Raw genomic sequence first — 20,137 nt, 5'->3', positions numbered from 1 at the left:
GCTTAGCTTCTGTGCCCAAAATATCATGAGGCTTTCTCGTCTGGCTTGCAGCTGAATCTGTGCATACATACATACATATATATATATATGTATATATATATATATACATATATATATATATATATATATTGTCTCCCCATTAGAGTGTGACCTCCTTGAAAGTAAGTGATTGTCTAGTTTTCCATTTGTATTCCTAGTGCTTAGTACACTACTGTGCACATGATAAGTTTTTAATGAATGCTTCATTCATTCATTTCAAGATCTTTGATATCATATCTACTTAGTGCAGCAGCAGCCCTACTTGCTCCACAGCAGTCAGCTATGAGCCCCCAACATCTCAGTAACCATGTCAAAATGACCCATAGTTGGCATTGATATTACTCCTGTGTGGGAGTCTTCCCACATGGGAAAGTGGAAATCATTGTTAATGATCAAGGGAACAGGACCACCCTAAGCAAAATTGCTTTCACTGACATGGAATCATCAATGATGCTGCAAAGAATTAAAGTGCAATGTAGCCCAGCAAAACAGTCTTTAATGCCAAACATTTGATTGGTCACAGATTCGATGATACCATTGTACAGTCAAACATGGAACCTTAGTCTTTCATGATGGGAAATGACACAGGCATGTCCAAGATCAAAGTGGAGTACAAAAATAAACACATAAATTTATATTGCCCTGACCAAGCTGAAAGAGATTGCTGAAGTTTACTGTGGGAAGACTATCACCAATGCTGTCATCACATCACCAGCTTACATTAACAATTCACAACATCAGGTGATCAAACATGCTTGAATCATTGCTGGTCTCAATGTGCTCCAAATCATCAGTGAGATGACTGCTACTGTTGTTCCTTATAACTTGGACAAAAAGGTTGGTGCTGAGAAATGGGCGGCACTTTGACTTTAGAAGTAACACTTTTGATGTCTCCATTCATACCACTGAAGATGCCATCTTTGAAATAAAATCCATAGCTGAGAATATTCACTTGGCCAGGACTTTGACAGCCATATATTTAACCATTTCATTGTTGAGTTCAAGTGAAAACTCAAGAAGGACATCAGTGAGAATAAGATGGCTGTAGGCCATCTATGTACCTCTTGTGAATTTGCAAAGCATATCCCCTCTTCCAGTACCCAAGCCAGTATGAAGACTGATTGCCTCTCTGAAGATATTAAGTTCTATACCTCTTTCACTCATGCTTGTTTTGAAGAACTGAATGCTTACCTCTTCCTTGTCATACTGGACTCTTTAGAAATGACCCTAAAAAAGATGTAAATGGGTTTGAGGTAAAGAAATCAAAGCTCTAAATCATTATTGATTAAAGAAATGTGAAATAAAACAACTGAGATATATCCTCACACCTATTAGATTGACCAAAATGCTAAAAGGGCAAAAATGACAAATATTGGAGTGGATGTGGAAAAATAGATGCACATACATTGTTGGTGAAATTATAAATTAAATCATCCATATTAGAAAGCAATCTGGAATCATACTCAAAGAGGAATAAAACTCCGAATACCTCCTGACCCAACAACACCACTATTAGATTTATTTCCTAAGGTGTTCAAGGAAAAAGGAAAAGAACCTATATATTCTAAAATATTTTTAAAAGCTTTCTTTGTGGTAGCAAAGAACTGGAAATTGTAGGGATGTTCATCTACTGGGAAATTGCTAAACAAGTTTTGACATATGATTGTAATGGAATACTACTGCACCATAAGAAATGTCAAACAGATTAATTTTGAAAAAAATGGAAAAACCTACATGAAATGATAAAGAGTGAAACAAGCAGAACAAAGAGAATATTATATACAGCAACAGAAATTTGAAAAATTATTTGTGTATGTCTTCTTTCAGAGTAAGAACTGATAAATAGAATTAAGGCATAGTTGTTATATATACATTATATATAATACATATATATATACATTTTTTTTCTAGTTTGTTTTTTATTGTTTACTTCCTGAAGACCTCATCACAGGGAAGCCGAAGGCCCCCACACCCACTGTTCCAACAAGAGGACGAAAGCTCGGGACCCCCAAGGCTCAGACCTGTCAGCCTGGAGGTGGGGTGGCAGGCCTTGAACCCAGGACTCCGAGGGGACAGAAGTCATTCAAATAAAGAGCCCCCCCAAGGCAGCAGAAATGATACTTTCTCTAATGGGGAGAGAAGAGAAGGACAGGAATTAACTGAGTATCTTAATAGATTAAATGCCACAAATAAACAAATTAATCAATTACCTTTTTTTAAAAAAGGAAAAGACCTTAAGAGATACCAAAGTAGATAAATCACAGATTCATGATATCATTTTAGTGGGTAGTTCCACTCAGATCCTTGAAATGCAAAAAATTCTGTACAATTTCTCCAATGGCAAGGAGCTGAACACCATCTCAACAACAGTTCTAATGAGGTTATTTATTGCCTTATGATGCAGCTGTCCATGCTTCCATCTTGCCTGAGTATAAATCTAAGAATGCTCAGAACTTGCTGTTCGTGGGTATATTTCCTCTTTCTCTTTGTATTGAAACCACAATATCAACACCCACACCAAGCAAACCTGTGCTACCTACTTGGACAACCAGCTTAGGGTACTTTTTCAGGTTTATGAAAGTGAGAGAGCAATGACAAAGAATAACAATGACAAAGACCTACTTGGCAAGTTTGAGTTCACAGGAATACCCCTTACCTCCAGGTGGGTTCCTTAAATTGAAGAAACATTTGACAATGACTCAAATGGTCTGCTCAGTGTTTCTTCTGTGAATAAGAGCACAGACAAGGAGAATAAGATCACCATCACCAATGATAATGGCTGCCTAAGCAAAGGCACATTCCAAAGACATTAAGCATATGGCTGAGGTGGCCAAGAAATACAAGGCTGAAGATTAGAAGCAGAGAGAAAAGGTATTTTCCAACAACTCTCTTGAGTCAAATGTTTTCACCGTAAAGGATACTGTAGAGGATGAGAAACTTCAAGGTGACATTGGTAATGGAGAGAAACAGAAGATGCTTGACAAACATAACAAAATAACCATGCAGTTGGATAAAACCAAATTTCCAAAAAGAAACTGACCATTGACATGAAGAAATGGATAAGGTCTAATAGTTACTAAGCTTTACAAGAGTTTAGGGGACATGCCAGGAGGTATTCCTGGTGGGTCTCAGGGGATGGAGCAACCCCATCCTGAAATGCTTCTTCTGAAACCAACAGTGAAGAAGTCAACTAAACACCAAAATAAAGAGCATCCCACACAGTTTTCCAAAAATTGAAGGACTCAAATTTGTAGCCAAGGTAGTAGCAGTTTAAAAGTAACATTTAAGCTACTCTGTGAAAATGGGCATTCTGAATACTTAAATATGTACAGAGGGAGTGAAGTGAAAACATTGGCTTTCTCAGTAGTGTAAACAGTAGAAATGCAATTCTTATCCTAGAGAATAAAATCTATTTAAAATTGGTACTAAAAATATCTTTGCCATTCATCACAAAAAATGCTGTTATGAATATTTTACTATGTGTTGGACTTTTGTTTAGAATTTAAATCCCTGGAGACCACTAAATAATATATTCTGCCTCAACCCTAAAATTTACCATTAACAGTCCTTGATTTCCTAAGGACATATTCTTAGTAGTGTCAAAGAGTATGGAAAATTCATTCACTTTTCTCACATAATTTCAAAATGATTGAACTATTTAAATCCACTTACACACCAGTAGCACATGGGAATTTCCAAATGACTCTTTTGTCTTCCTTCTGCTATCTCAATCCCTACCAGAGATCTAGTTCTTGGATGTCAATATTAAGTTCCAGAATGCCTGCCTCCATGGTTTTCTATATTAACCAGGCCTTATTTCTGTCCGGGCAGCAGAGCAGGGCTGGTCTCTAAAAGTGGCCAATCTGAGACCTCTGGTGTTGGAAGATTCATAAGAATTTAATAGATGTTGCTGTCTGTGATGCCATTGATTAAATCCTCAACAGATAAATGTCTCTTGGTCTGAGGAAGAAACTGAAACATGTAACAGCTTCAAAGTATTGGTGGATAGTAAGATTGGTAGGGAATTTTGTACCCAGACCACAAATAGGCTCCACAAGCTGAATAAGTTTTTCCAATTCATCATTTCTATAGAAACAGATTGAACTGTGCCCTGACATGAGATGAGGTAAAGATCTACATGCGGAGATACATAGAGATTGATGGTAAGGTAGATTTTGACATTATATATCATTCCAGCTTTACAGATGTCTTCAGCATTAAGACAAGGAAGCAAGTGAATTTTGCTTTATATAGCATGACAAATTTTCTTTATATTGCATCAGCTGATTAGTAAAAGTATAAATAATGCAAAGAAAGATCATGAGCACAAAAGGCTTCCCTCATCCGGTGACCCATGATGAACATACCAGCCATATACTTTTATTCTCTAAAAGGGAGGAATGATGTCATTCATTGTGATTTAAAGCCCAGAAATATAACTGTTTTCATCAAGTTTTATACTGATAACCTGTGACAGTGATCTAATTTGGGTCAAAATGATATTCTCACAAACTGTGAAAGATAACAGCTCTTTTGATGTCATCCATGTATCAGAAACCAAAGAGAAGTGCTCTGCTACAAGGTTTTTAAACATTTTTTTCTTATTGAGAAGTTAACAAATCTTGAATATCTCTCTGCCCTGAGGAATAGATATTCATCTCACCATTGCTAAAGAAAAAGACAAGAGATTGGCAGCAAAACAGAGCCCTGGATAAATGATTACAGATCAGAAATAACTTGCTTTCTTTCTACAGTCAAGAGAAGTTGTTACAATCTATTCTGTATAATTCTGCTCTGAATTTATGATCACTTTGTTTAAAAAAAGAAAAGTTTCTTTAGACTATTGTTAGATGGCACAGTGGATAGAGTGTTAACTCAGCTAGCACTCCGAAGACTTGAGTTCCAACCCTGCCTCAGACACAACTTCTGTCTCAGATCCCTGATTTGTAAAATGAAAATAAAAACAGCACCTATCTCCCAGTATTATTGTAAAGATGAAACTAGATGAAATTTATAAGGTGCTCTGGAACCTTAAAGCACTATGTATAGAGGGTTGAATCAAAATGACAGAGTGGAAGTAGCATTTTCAAGCTCCCCAACACTTCTGAAAAAAAAAATGTGTCTCACCAAATTGTAGTCAGGGAAGCCAATTAAAATTCACAGTAAGTTAATTTTCCTGCTCAAGGCTGCTTAGGAAGACTGAAAAAAAGGTCTATGAACACTAGCGCAGAGGCTGACCAGAAACATGGCTGTCGTGGTAGCAGTAGTAACAACAAAGAATGGCGCAGAGCCCAGCAATGGTAAAGGAAGTGTAAATAGAAATCCCAGGCAACCATTGCACTATCCCAGAGGGCAAAAGCAGGTGCCATCTGGCTCCCATTGCCCAGTTCTTTATCACAGTTCCAAGGCAGAAAGAAGAGCAGCTATGGTCATGAATGAACCTTATCAGGGTAAAGACCGGAGCATAGACCAAGAGGTCAATGAGAAGACCAATTCTTAGATAACACCACACTGAAGGCACTGAAAATTTTGAGGCCCTTATCACTGTGACAGCAGCAAAAGATCATAAAAGACTTGGTCAAATATTCTTCCAAGCCCCAGGGATGAGTAAAGCCCAACTCCAATATAAAGTCCAAAGTAAAAAAATAATAATAATAAGCTGGAAAAATAACAAAATGACAAAAATAAAGGAAATAAATGCATTAAACTTGAACTTTGTGATACTAAATATTACCTTTTGAAACTATAGCTATAAATTTGTTGTCAGATTTACAGGAGGAGAAGGGGTTCAGCATTTGTATAGCAATTCTTATGTGCCAGGTTCTACATTAGGTGCTTTTTAAAATATAAGCCATATAACAACCCTGCAAGGTAACTAGTATTATTATGGCCATTTTACAGTTAAGAAAAACAAATGTTCAGTGATATTCCCAAGGTCACATAACTCGGTAGTATCTGAGGCTCATCTTTAAACTTTATCTTTAAACTCATCTTCCTAACTCTAGTCCCAGTGCTCTTTATACTATGCTGCCAGTTTCCCTATGCCTTGTAGGCAGGTATTCAACTTTTACATACATATGTAATAATACTTTTGCCATTATCTTTTCTTAATATGCCATAATTGTCTATTTTTTTCACCATAAGTGTTCAGTTGATTATTTTTCATTCAATGTTGTTTTATAACTTCTGGTCATTACTGAAATTTAATTCAACTTTTATTTCATTGTCACCTTAAAATGCCTCATATATAATTTTTTTCTATTTTGAATATATCGAATATCTTCATGACATGTCAGGAGATAATATAATGAATACACTGTTGTCGAAGCTGAAGGTAGAGCCAGAAGACCTATGTTTAGATCTTAGCTTTGCCATTCTCTGGGACTCAGATCCTTCAATAGCAAAATAGAGATTAGACTTTATTATCTTTCATTTCTCTTCCTGTTGGGATATATATAATATAATGAACAAATTTTGTGTCTTTTTGCCCACTAGAATTAATTGAAAAGTTTTATAGTTTTTTTGGTTTTCCCCTAATTCTATTCACATAGCTATTAATTATAGTGTATCACATTAGCATTTTACATCTGACATCCTCACTGTTGATATTTTTGCTTGCTTTATCATTCTGATAATGGACTATTGACAACTTTTACTATTCATTTTTGTCTCTTCTTATACCAATATAATCACTGTTATGAAATTAACCACCCATAGATATCAAGATGGAAGAGATGCTAGAGATCATCTAGTTAATTTTTTCCGGTATAAATAAATTTATAATTGTCACAGGAAAAGAAAAAAAAAAGACCTTCCAGACCAGGGATGGCTGCTTTGGAGGACTGCTCTGTCTGTGAATTTCACTTATCTAAAACTTTTAATACACACAGAACATTGAAAGTTGACTGTTGAAACCAATCAGTATCAATAGAATTTAGCCATCTCTTCTGCCAAATACCAAAGTCCCTTGAGATTAGGGACTATGTTATTTTAATCTTTGTATTGTAAGCTCCTTGCTCACTGATTCGTTTATATTGCCTAGTGCATGATTATTGCATTTGTTGAGCCAGTTTATTGCTTTTATCAAAAGAATTCAAAATATATTGAATCTTTTCAATCAAAGTGCTGGTTCAATTATAAGGCTGACTCATTCTTCTCATTTTTTCCCAAAAATTCAGCATCAAGGCAATTTGGCAATATGAAAAGACCATGAGCTGGGGATTTAAAATGTCTGAGTCCTAGTTTGGATTTTAGCATTAGCTATCTGTGCAGCTTTGGGGAAATCACTTCATCTCTTTATCTTTTGGTTTTCTCATTTGTCAAATAAGGGTCCTGGACTCAATGATCGTCAAGGTCCCTTTTATTGTTAATATTATATGACCACCCTCTAACCAAAGTACAATCTTGAGAGTGCTACCTAAGATTGGACTATATTTCTAAATCCCTCAATCTAGTGTGATAGCACCAGCCACTACATGTAGGAAAAAGAAATATGTCTGAGGTCCAAGTATATGCATCCTCCACACTAGCTTTACTGTTTCTCATCTTGTATCAGGAGCCTTCCATTCCTCGACATCTAACAAGATAATTCCCAGTTGCAACTACACTTGAGAATGCTTTCCTATAATGCTGCAAATAGAATTTCACTAAATCAATATACACAACTATTCAGCTGAATACTTTAAAGACAGATGAAATAATATACTACACTGTACATTGTTGTGAATCAAGAAAAGAGTGGTGATGATGAGATGATAGAATTTGTGTAAGACTAAAAGGTTTGCAAAGCAGTTTACTTATCACCTTATTTGTTCTTTATGACAACTTCAGTTCTAACCCACCATTTTTATAGAGTTGTAATCTGAGGCTGAGAGCAGTTAAATTACTTATCCAGGGCCACACATACTTCATACCTGAGACAGGACTCAAATTCAGTCTTTTCTGATCTGAATTCTACCATTCTTTCCATTCTTTCTCTTGGGAACAACAGAAAAAAATAGAGCAAATTTTCAATAGTAAAGGATAGGATCAAATGTTGCTCCCAAATACAAACATAAAAAGAAATATTTCATTGGTTTAATCACCTAAATGCATATTTATACATACTGCAATGGGAGACATAATAATTACAAGATTGTTACCTAAACATAGGCACACTATTAAGAGTATATTGTAAGGCATGAAAACTACATATTTAGATGGAAGTTAATAAAAAAGTTTAAAGGACCAAGGAACTATCTAGAGTCATTACCTCAAGTTCTATTGAAATGAGATGGAGACTGTCACCAGAGAAGAAGAAATAGTAATCCAGAGCTGAGAAAATTCCCCTGTGGAAAAAGATATATGAGAAAAGAGAGAGATGAATTTTGTTCATGCAAGAAATATTTTCAAAGATCATTTGAAAGAGAAAGGTAACTATGTTACATTTTCTAACTTGAAATAGAATTTTACTTTTTAATTCTCAACACATACATAATTCTAGCTACCCCTAGTGAATTGATGACCATTTTCAGGTTTGGGGAAAGTGGATCAGTTTTAATAGGGTAAAGGAAGTCAGGGGAGGGGGAGAGACAGAGACAGAGACAGAGAGAGAGAGAGAGATCAAGACCGAGACAGAGACTAAGAGACAGAGAGAGAGGATGGATTGATATTGTCTATTGAAAAACGAAGCAAATCTTAGTGAAGCTAGTAAAGCTAGTATGTGCCAACAGTTCATGTAGCTGTTCATACACAAGTGTGTGCTGGAGCTGGCATGTACCAACTCACAAAAGCCAATTGTTAAAATTTCAGTATAAACATTCAGACCTTGTTAGAAAAATGCTAAGGGCTTAATTTATTGTACTGTTAATTTCTAGACTTAATAAAATTATAAATAAAATATTAATAACAAAATTTTGCTATTCAAGTGTGTCATATAATCATTCTTCCTCCAGAGAACTTGTTACTAAACATATATCAGCACATCCTCAGCTACATATGACCTTTCTTTTTTTTTTTGCCACACTTGGAAAATCTGCAAAATGGCTCTTTTAGTTGACAGTTAAGACTGTTGTTAGATTCATGAAGATGAATTTAATTCAATTCATCTGTACAATTATCCAGTTGGTGTTGGTGGTGTTTGTCCTTCAATTTCAGAGGCCCAATGACATCACTGGGTGCATTAATTGGATTAATTGAATTTAAGTGAGGCAGAGTTGCACAAGGTTGTCAGTCATGCCCTTTCTTCTAGAGTCAACAAAGTCAGTAGCAGTACAGAAGTTAGGATGACTGGTGATGTCATGAGATGCAGCAGATGTTTTAGCATCTTAGCTGTTAGACCAGTGATGCTGAACCTTTCAGAGATGGAGTGTCAGGCCCCACCCCCTGGACTGAGTGCCATGCCAGCCCCCTCCCCAGAGACTGAGTGCCATACACTACCCCACATTTACCCCAGACAAGGGAGGGAAGAAGCATTTTCATTGGGCTGCAGATGATGAGAGGTACATGGAGAGGGGGAAGAGAGTGTCCAGAGCACTCTGCTTCCCTCCATCTTTGCTCCCTGTGAGTCTCCACCTTACCCACTGTGCACTCCCATTGGGCTGCTGGGCAAAGGAAAAATGGTGTCAGGCATAAAGGAGAGGGGGAGGGGAACAGCTCCACCAGAATCCCTCTGCCTTTCTAGTAACAAACTCTGGGGGCAGGGGGTTGGGGAGGATAGTGACCAGTGTGCTCACAAAGAGTGTTCTGTGTGCCATCTTAGGCACCCATGACATAGGTTCGTCATCACTATGTTAGACCACCCTCCATAGTGCCTGCTTCAGCTGTCTTCATGGCTGTTGGAATTAATTATTTCCATGTGCCCATTCTGCCATGGAAAGTCTTTACATGTTTGTCTTTGCCACACTTGGCAAACATATATTAAATATTTACAGATATATTAAGTATTTAAGAGAGGAAGTGCCCCCAGAGTCAGGAAGACCTATGTTCACTTATTGTCCCTTCCACATACTGACTATGTGACCTAAGGCAAGCTACATCTTGGAGCCCTAGATTCTTTATCTTTAAAACTGAGATAAAAAAAAATACCTACCTTCCAGGCTTACCATAAGGCAAAATATGTACAGTGTTTTGCAAGCCTTCAAATTCTATTTAAATATGAGATTTTTAAAAATTATGATTAAACCCTCCTTTTTTCTATGCAGTTCTCCAGGAGCAATAGAGGGAGTTTCCTTTTTAGGAATTCCTCATACCAATGAAATTACAGTCCCCTTCTTTTCTTTGTACAGGTCACTTTTCTAGGTTAAACACATGAATGCAAAATAGCTCCTGTCTTCAAGGAGTTTACATTCTTCTAACCCAGACACAAAGAAATGATGTCTGTACTTTAATTTCTAAAGAAATGTACAAGCTTTTCTGGAGAGCTACTTTACAGCTTGACTCTTGTTCCAGACGGAATGCCTTTGGGAAAATATTTTAAATTATTTTGTATAAGTTGTCAATGCCTTAAGAATGGAGAGAGAAAATTATGGCAGTAGTGATGTAACTCGAAGTGGCAGTCATAGCAATGCAAAACTAAACTCACTAAATTATTATAAAGTAAACCCTTACAACAAATGTCACTTTTGGATATTTCATTAGAATATAAGTTTCTTGAACATGGGGACTATTTTAATTTCTCATCAGTGCCTCAGATCCTAGTGCATAGGCAAGGGATTCAGAGATATTTGGTGACTGATTAAATGACTGAGCAACAACTACAAATCATGTCCCCACTGAGTTTTATAATAATAAAATCGATTGATGATTTGGGCCATGGAGGGTTTTTTTTTTTCATCCAGATAAAAATTTTCAACCCAAATAAATGAATTACTATATAACACTTAAGCAATAAGAAAACAGACATGCCTTTGTCAATGCCTTGATTCACTTTTTCCTAATATTATGTATAACAAATCACCTCTTTACTACCTTCCTTCCCCAATGTATAATTTCATCATGTCATGAAGGCTTGTGACAGTCCAGAGTGCATCCTAAGGCAGAAAATATTCAAGTATATTCCTGCCTAAAGGAAAGGAACTTTATACATTCCTTCATCTTTCTTCTAGAGAAAGCTCATATTCAGAGTTTTAATACGAAAAGATTGGTCTTCTTTCAGTGTCCATGAAGAGATTATTTTCCTAGGTTACCATCATTGTGGTCTTCAGCATTTTCTGTTCTAATTTCATCTCCGAATCTCTATATGAGCTTGAGATTCTACTATCTCTTCTTACCCTCTTTCAGCTCCCCAAATGATAGTGTGTCCACAACACTGTCCCATTCTTTGAAAAAAAAAAATCCTGCTTTGCTGATCGTTGGCACTGCTGGGTCCAGTGCCAATCAGACTGTCCATTGTTCACAGTAGTTCACACAGCTGCTCATCAAATGTGCAGCTGTAGTACTGACCTCTCCTAATATTATTCAGAGAATCAGCCTCATTCTATGAAGTAGCTGTATCCTTGTTTAACATTCCCAATGATACTTTTTGAGCTTCCTATTGGAGTCCTGTTGGGTTTTGTAATCACCATCGTTCCTCTCAACTCTAAAATTTGAGTAAGCACTATTTATAGGATATTGTAAATTTCCAATGAATAGCTAGTATCAGTGAGTGCTCCTGAGAATTACAATGCTCAAAGCCTGTAATAGAAAGGTGGCATAAAAGGTTTGCCAAGGTGTAGAAGAACAGTGCCAGGATTGGCAAGTTGACAAGACAGATAGTTGTTTTGGTCCTAAGATGAAGGAAAGGGTGCATTGGTAGATAATTTTTTTCATATTTTTATAAATACATATATTTTAAATGTCTCTTATTTCATGGTTAATCATATCAGTTATACTGCATGCTTAAAGCCCATAGTGGACAGTAAGAAACTCTACAGGAATTTTCAGATTTTTCAACCACAACGGAATATAATTTTTAAACTCTATATGGGCAGTAGAAATACCTGAACTAGAAATTTGGCAGACATTGTATGTTTAGAATTACTGAAATGTGTATAATTACATATAAAAGGCTCTTTTAAGTTACTGTATGAGGTAAAAGCTACAACACCATTTGGCTAGGACAAACCTCTAGAAAGATAAGACCTGATCTCTCTCTGAGAATAGTTATTCTCAACATTTTTAGTGGTAGATATTATAGAAGCCAAAAAAGACTTTAAAAGATATGGCAATCAATATTCTTAGAGAAAATGTAGTCACTAAAAACTTCTGCTAAAGTAGGCCTCTAAAATCCTCATGAAGTAGCAGATAATGGCACCATCTTGCAAGAATCATAGTATCATAGCTTTAAGATGGAGGTGACCTTGAAGCAGGGGTCAGCTGCAAATATTTAACAATGCACTCTCAAAAGTTCAATCTGCATTATTAATATTTTCTCCATCACTTTAATGTCTAGACAATCAAGAAAACATTAAACCAAACCCTGATTTGTAGCATTTGCAGATTATTAAATTGTACATGCTTACACTGAATATTTAACAATTAGATCTCCTTAACTAATACAAGCTAGCTCCAGCACATCATTGCCTTTCAGGATATCTAAGCCCAACACATTCATTTTGCAATGGAAGAAACTGAGACTTAAGAAAGTTAAAGTAACTTTCACAAATTTGGAAATAATTGAGGCAAGATTGGACCACAGGTCCACTGACTCTATATGGGGCACTTTTACCACTAGACCAGGGATGTTGTACCCTTCATTACGTATTTTTAAGGAGCAATTGTGAAGTAAAGAAAGCTGTTTCACCAAGCTATTCCAGATCATTGAAAAGATAAGGAAATTGAGTCAGTGAGATGAAAAGCTTCTCCTAAAGTCACATAAATGGTTAGTGGAAGAATCAGGGCTATAGTCCAAGGACTGGGCTTATGCTTATTTAGAAGAGGCAGTTATCCACAGCAATGACTTCAGCAGGGCAGAACAATAATTTTCACCAGCATACTTAGTCCTGAAATTCCACAATTAGAATGAAATTAATTTGCCTTAAGGTGATTTGTTCCCTAGTAAAATAAAAAATATCTCTGGTGAGAGTAATATCCTAAAACTCATAACTCACCTTTATTTATATGAATTAATTAGATAACTTCCTGGAAGCAGGTTTTGATTTTGGAAATAGAGAAAGCAAATGCAAGAATAAAGACATTGATGGCTTAAGATAAAAGAAAAATTTCACAAAAGAAGGAAAAAAAACAGTGAGGACAAGCTTTATCTCCTTCCCAATTTTGTCCAGGGCTGATTCCCCTCATAAAGCAACTTTCTCTTATGTAAATCAATCTTTTCTAGTAAAAAAAAAAATGACCCATACCCAGCTCTTAGCCAGCTTTATCTCTCCTTAAAAGTGAAAAAATTACTCTCTCTTATAAGTTTAAATAATGAATCTGTTTTCCAAAAGTTAATTACCATCATGTCAGGTGAAATGTCAAAGTTCTAGATCCACAAAACTGAGTGACCAGAACTTAGAATTCCAAGGTTCAGCCAAGTGTGAGGACCAGCTATCTATATTATTGCTATAATTTTATAAAAAAGTTGGTAATCTAGTATAACTATTCAATTTTAGTAATGATTTACCATACTTCATAAATAAATAAAAGTACATAGTGTTAAAGTCAGGAAGGGACTGTGTTGATTTAGAATCTTGAATGCTGGAGACTACATTTCCCACAATCCCCTTTTCTTTTTCCTGTTTGTGCATCTCAGTATGTGGAGGGAGCTTGCAGTTTCTGTTTTCTGCCCACATGCTCTATGGTTCCATGGTGGAGGAGGGAGGAGCAGCTCTGAGTTTTTGCTAGCCTTGCTTCCTTATATTTCAAGATGATTATTTAATAAATATTATTAAATATATTACTTGGAGTGCTGAATATTAATTTTAATCTTTACATTTTTGGCAACCATGTAAAGATCCAGGATCAGCTTAAAAAAATCTGCTTGAAAATTAGGTGTGCGGTTCTTTTCCCTATGCTGAAAAATGGCTATGGCAGGTTGGAAACATACATGTGGAGTATGGAAAAGGATTGGGGTGGAAAGATTATTGTAGGTCACCCTCTGCGGAAAAATAATGGCTGGGTTTGGCAGGCTCTTGTGGCAGGTCTGGTCTTGGCAAGAAGAGGCTCCAAGCTGGGTGGAAAGCATTGAGGAATGCTGGTCAAGCAGATTGACAGGAGAAACAGCAGGAAGCAGCAGGCAGCAGGCAGCAGGGCAGCATAGGCACACCCTGCCATGAGTTCTTGTAGTGGGCAGTGACCAGGCAAATTTACAATCTTTACTGAAAGGCTATCTGCTCAAAAAATTTTTTTGAGAATTTGTAATTCCTTCATGGTAAGCCAAACTGTGGGTTTTAAAGTTAATAATCAATAATTAAGTATTATATTTTATAAAATGTTATTAATAATAACTAAAGCACAAGAACTGCCTGACTTCAGCCTGGTCCCAGGTTCAAAAGAGCACAGGAGGGGTTACAGCCACTTAAATACAATCACACAAAATGTGGGGACTCAGGAAAATGGAACCCTGGAAAAAACTGAGGGATTTCTGGGAGATGAAGTCCAAAGGCTCAAAATCTCCATTTATACATATATCCTGCTGTGATCCTATTGGGAAACCAGTTTCCCCAAAAGAATCATGTAAACATAATCAACGTAAAGATTGCAATAATTTGTGGATAAAAGGAAAAGAGAGCAAAACCAATGATTACTAGGTTGAGATAACCCTATTAAATAATGAACATATCACACTAAAATGCTGTGGAGTTCTTAATCCTGCAACCTTGCTCTCTGATTTGGCAATTTCCAGAGAACCTTTACACGACTGTATGCCTTTAGTGTCCACTGTTGATAAACCTTGTAATAATTTATTAGACATTCCTTTGGATGATTCAGATTTAATATTATTTACAGATGGTTCTTCATTTATGAGGGATGGTGTGTGCTATACAGGAGATACAGGAGCTGAGGTAGTTAATGAATTTGATACTATGTGATCAGCTTCCTTGCCCTCAAATGTAAGCTCACGGGGTGCATAACTCATAGCTTTTAAACAGACATGTATTATTGCAAAGGATAAAAGAGTCACAATTTACATAGACTCCCACTATGCCTTTGGCATATGTCATGCTGTTGGTATGCTATGATTCAGAGGGGATTCTTAACATCAGCTGGAAAATGTATTGCCAATGCAAACCTTATTACTGAACTTCTTTCTGCCATCCAGTTCCCCAAAGCTATAGCTGTCATTTACTGCTCGGCAAATACAGGTGGTACTGACCCTGTCTCCAGGGGAAATAACCAAGAAGATATCACAGCAAACTAGCTGCCTTAGAAGGCCCTGAATTAATTATGCCACTAACAATTACTGATGATTTGGATCTATCTCTTTCTTATAATGACAAGGAAGTGAAAAAATGGAAGAAGAAATTTAAAGCAAAACAGATAAATGGAGTATGGATATCATCAGTTGGCAAACCCTTATTCCCTAGAGCTTTCTATAACCAGATTTGTCACTCTATTCATAAACATGGTCATTTTGGCACCCAAGGTATTGTAGACTCTGTTAAGAGAGTATGGATAGCACCTGGAATAACTACAATTGCCTCCAAAGTATGTACAGCTTGTCCTGCCTGTCAGGCCTTTAATCAACATGTCTTTCAAGGAAAAGCCTTTGATGGACATCCTCTTGCTTACACACCATTTGAGCACCTACAAATTGACTTTATCTCTATGCAAAAAGCTAGACAGTATGACTTTTGTCTGGTCATAGTTGATCAACTGATCAGGTAGCCTGAGGTATTTCCTACTGCTCATGCCACAGCAGATTTTTTTGCTAAGATCCTTTTGAAAGAAATTATTCTTTGTTTTGGCCTGCCAGCATGTATTGATTCAGATAAAGGAACTTATTTTACCGATTCGGTGTTATCTCAAATTTATTCATGTCTGGGGATAACTCCTAAATTTCATATACCATATCATCTCCAGAGCTCTGGCCAAGTTGAATGAATGAATAAAGAACTTAAAACTGTGATAGGCAAATTCTGCACAGAGACTAATTTAAAGTGACCTGAAATTCTACCTCTGGCCCTATTTTATCTCAGAAGCAGACCCAGAGGTGATTTACACATTTAACCAAATACTATTTGAGGTGTTATTTGGACATCCATGTATTCAGGCACAACCATTTGCCCCTGCTACATGTTGATATATATGTGTGTGTGTGTGTGTATATACACACACACACACACACACACACACACACAAATTGCTACATATATCAGACAATTACAAACAAAATTGAAAGAACTCCACAACTCTGGAGCTGTGGTTCAAGCAGGCCCCATTGATTTCTCACTTCATGATTTAAAGCCAGGTGGTAGTGTGTACATAAAGAATTTCAAACATACTGGATCAACTGAACCTGCTTATGATGGACCATTCCAGATTCTATTAACTACACCAACAGCCACAAAAATTGGAGAGAGGGACTCATGGATTCATTGTAGCCATGTAAAATAAGTACATTCTGTTAATGGTGAATAATTGCTTGCACTGATTGTATTCGACTATTGATTATGATTGAACTTCTTTATTGCTGGATTTATACTATATTGTTAGACTTTATTTTGTTGAACCTTGTATTTGTACAAATTGCCTTGTAGGGCAACACATGTACCTCCTCATAGAAGATAATCTGTATTAGTGACCTATATTGACCTGATGTGCCTTTTGTAACATTTTGTGCCTTTACTGTTTGTTTTTGTATTTTCCTAAATGTATTATTGCTTTGTCTACCTCATTTGCCCTCGCACTGTGGATCGTGGTAAGTCAAAGAGGAAATGAATCTTTTTTTTTTTAAACTAGTCCCTGTACTTTACCTTTGTAATTGTGAAATATACACAATTTTAATATTTTATTTTCTTCCTACATGTGTCATACAGTATTTGATTTTTTCCTTTGTTTCTCAATTTTTTTGCTTTTGACACACATGTCACTAGGATTGAAAATAAATTTTTTAACTATTTTTACTTTTTGCAATAGCATAAGCTAAGATATTTGTTTACCTATCATGTAAAAAAAAAGAATAACGACACCCAAAAAGCTTTGAACTATGGCAGCCTGCCACTAGTTATTTAACTATTATGAAACTTTTGCTCAATGACTATGTCTAATCCAAGGACAAACGGACTACAAAGGAGCACAGAACTTGACTTGCAAAGTGCCAAATGAGCACACAAAAAGTGAAGGAAACCAAACCAATCCGGTGGAGATTGATTACGTTCTACACAAAAAGCATAATGACTTGATCATGTGTGAGACTCAAGGATGCAGTTGTTTAACATGTGTTAAATGCAGGACTTCCTTGTACTATATTCTATATCAAGCATATGACATTGTTTTCTCTGGCTCCATTATCCTGAAAAAATGAAGAAAAGGGTTAAACCAGGAAACTCTATTTCCCATTTGTCTCAAGATCTATTCTCTTTTTCTATTGTCTCTCATGATGTAACAACTTACTGTAGTCCAGACTGCTAAACTGGATTAATAACTTTTTTTGTACACTTATGGGACATAGATCACTACAAGAACCTGTTGTTAGTTGTGATTTTTTTCCTTCTTCCCAGAATTTTTTTCAAGTTTTCTTTTTATATTTTTAACTGACTCAGAAGTTATTTTTTTAATTTTAATTTCTTTGATTCCTTGATGTTTATTGATACTTGATTCATATACCCTATGACTTGACCATGTATCCCTGTGTAATTCCTACATGCATCTCTGTTTCCTCACCAGGGGGGAATGTATTATTATTTTCCTCAGGGGGGACTATGTTATTGTTGTGAACTTTGATTTGAATTTGATCCAAATTCAGAACAAGAGACTACCTCCCAGTGGATTGAGAGCCAGACCTAGAGATAAGAAGTCCTAGGTTCAAATCTGGCCTCAGACACTTCCCAGATGTGTGACCCTGGGCAAGTCACTTGATCCCCATTGCTTTCTGCCTTGGAGCCAATACAGAGTATTGACTTCAAGATGGAAGGTAAGGGTTTTAAAAATAAATAAATAAACAAACAAACAAACAAATAAATAAATGAACAAATAAATAAATAATAAAAACAGTGGAATAAAAGGAGTTTCCCTTAAAGCAATAAAGGACATCTAACTAAAACTCTCAGTAAGCAATATCTGTAATGGGCATAAACTTGAATTCTTCCCAATAAAATCAAGAATGAAGCAGTGATGCCTATTATGACCACTACTGTTTAATATTATACTAGAAACACAAGCTAGAGCAATGATAAAGCAGAAAAAAATAAAGGAATTAGAATAGGTAATGAGCAAAGAAAATTACCACTTTTTCCAAATTATATGATGGCATACATAGGGAATCCCAGAGAATAAACACAAAAACTAGTAGAAACAATTAACAACTTTAGCAAGCATTATAGGATACAAAACAAAGCCACATTAATCATCAGCAATTTTATTTGCCACCCACAAAGTTTAACAGTAAGAAAGAGAAAAGGAAATTCTATTTGAAATAACTGTAGACAATATAAAATATCTAGGAGTGTATTTTCCAAAACAAACCCAGCAACCATATATAACTATATGAACATACTTACAAAACACTTTTTATAGACACAAAAAAATAATTAAAATGACTAAAAACTTGGGAAAATATTAATTGTTCATGGAAAGACTGAGAGAATATAATAAAAATAATTCTACTTAAATTAATTAACCCATTTAGAATAAGAACAATTACTCAAAAAGAATAAATGTCAAGAATATCAAGGCATATTAGGCATAGTTCCATATTGCTCTCCAGAATGCTTATGTTAATACACACTATATTTGAAGAAAGAAGGCCAACCCATCCTAGATCTCACATTTTTACTATAAAATGATACTCTGCAAAAGTCTGGTACTGGCTAAGAAATACAGTAGTGGATCAATAGAATAATTTAGTAAATCAACACACACAGTAGTTAATGGCCATAGTAACCTAGTGCTTGATAAACCCAAAGATCAAAGCTATTGGGGAAGGAATTTATAATTTGATAAAAACTGCTGGGAAAACTGGAAAACATTATGATAGGAAACTAGGCATCTCAAACCATACACAAAGAAAAAGTTAAAATAGATACATAATTTAGAAATAAAGGATGATTAGGGGAACACAGAAAGTTTACCTGTCAAACTTATGGATAAAGGAAGAATTTATGACTAAACAAGATATAGAAAAATGAAATGGGGTATTTTATTACATTAAATTAAAAAGTATTTGTGTGAATAAAATCAGTGCAATCAAGATTAAAAGGGAAACTACATAAAGCAAATGTGTCTGTCAAAGGCTTTATTTCTCAAATATTTAGAGAACTGAGTCAAATTTATAAGAATACAGAGCATTCCCCAGTTGTAAAATGGCCAAATTTTATGAACAAACAGTTCGCAGGTGAAATTAAAACTATAGTCATATAAGGAAATACTCCAAATCATATTGATTAGAGAAATGCAAATTAAAACAATTCTGAGATACCACCTCACACCTGTCAGAGTGGCTAATATTACCAAAAATATGACCAAAAATAAATGTTGCAGGGTATGTAGGAAAATTAAGACACTAATGCACTGTTGGTGGAAGTGTGTATTAATATACGCATTCTGGAGAGCAATATGGAACTATGCCTAATGGGCCATAAAACTATATAGACCCTTTGAACCCAGCTATGCCTATACTTGATCTGTATCTCAAAGGAATCAGAGAGAGGGGGGAAGGGCCTACTTGTACAAAAAAATATTTTTAGCAGCTCTTTTTGTGGTCACAAAACTTTGGAAACTGAGGGGGTGTCCATCAATTGGAATAGCTGAACAAGTTGTGTTACATGGTTGTAATGGAAAACTATTACACCATAAGAAATGATGATTAGGATGAATTCAGAAAAACTTGGAAAGACATATCAACTGATGCAAAGTGAAGTGAGAAGAACCAAAAGAACAGTATTAACAATATCGGAAATATTGTACAATGATCAACTGTGACAGACTAAACTTTTATCAGCAAAACAAGATTCCTAGATAACCCTAAGAGATTTTTTTTTAA

At 35.7% G+C, this 20,137-nt stretch overlaps 1 long non-coding RNA gene across 1 annotated transcript in view; it reads right to left on the bottom strand.

The window, feature by feature from the left end:
• Positions 1-522: 522 nt before the first annotated feature.
• The window catches only part of LOC103106830 (uncharacterized), a 37,021-nt gene continuing 17,406 nt past the window's right edge, over positions 523-20,137 (bottom strand). The window contains exons 2-3 of the long non-coding RNA XR_467771.2: positions 8,291-8,366; positions 523-1,266 (exon numbers count right to left, since the gene is read on the bottom strand). This is a non-coding gene — a long non-coding RNA (uncharacterized LOC103106830). The remainder of the gene's footprint in view (positions 1,267-8,290; positions 8,367-20,137) is intronic.

This window comes from Monodelphis domestica, chromosome 4, assembly GCF_027887165.1.
Source record: "Monodelphis domestica isolate mMonDom1 chromosome 4, mMonDom1.pri, whole genome shotgun sequence".
NCBI lineage: Eukaryota > Metazoa > Chordata > Mammalia > Didelphimorphia > Didelphidae > Monodelphis > Monodelphis domestica.
Note: the sequence above shows the minus strand (reverse complement) of the source record. Positions and strands in the feature narration are given on the sequence as shown.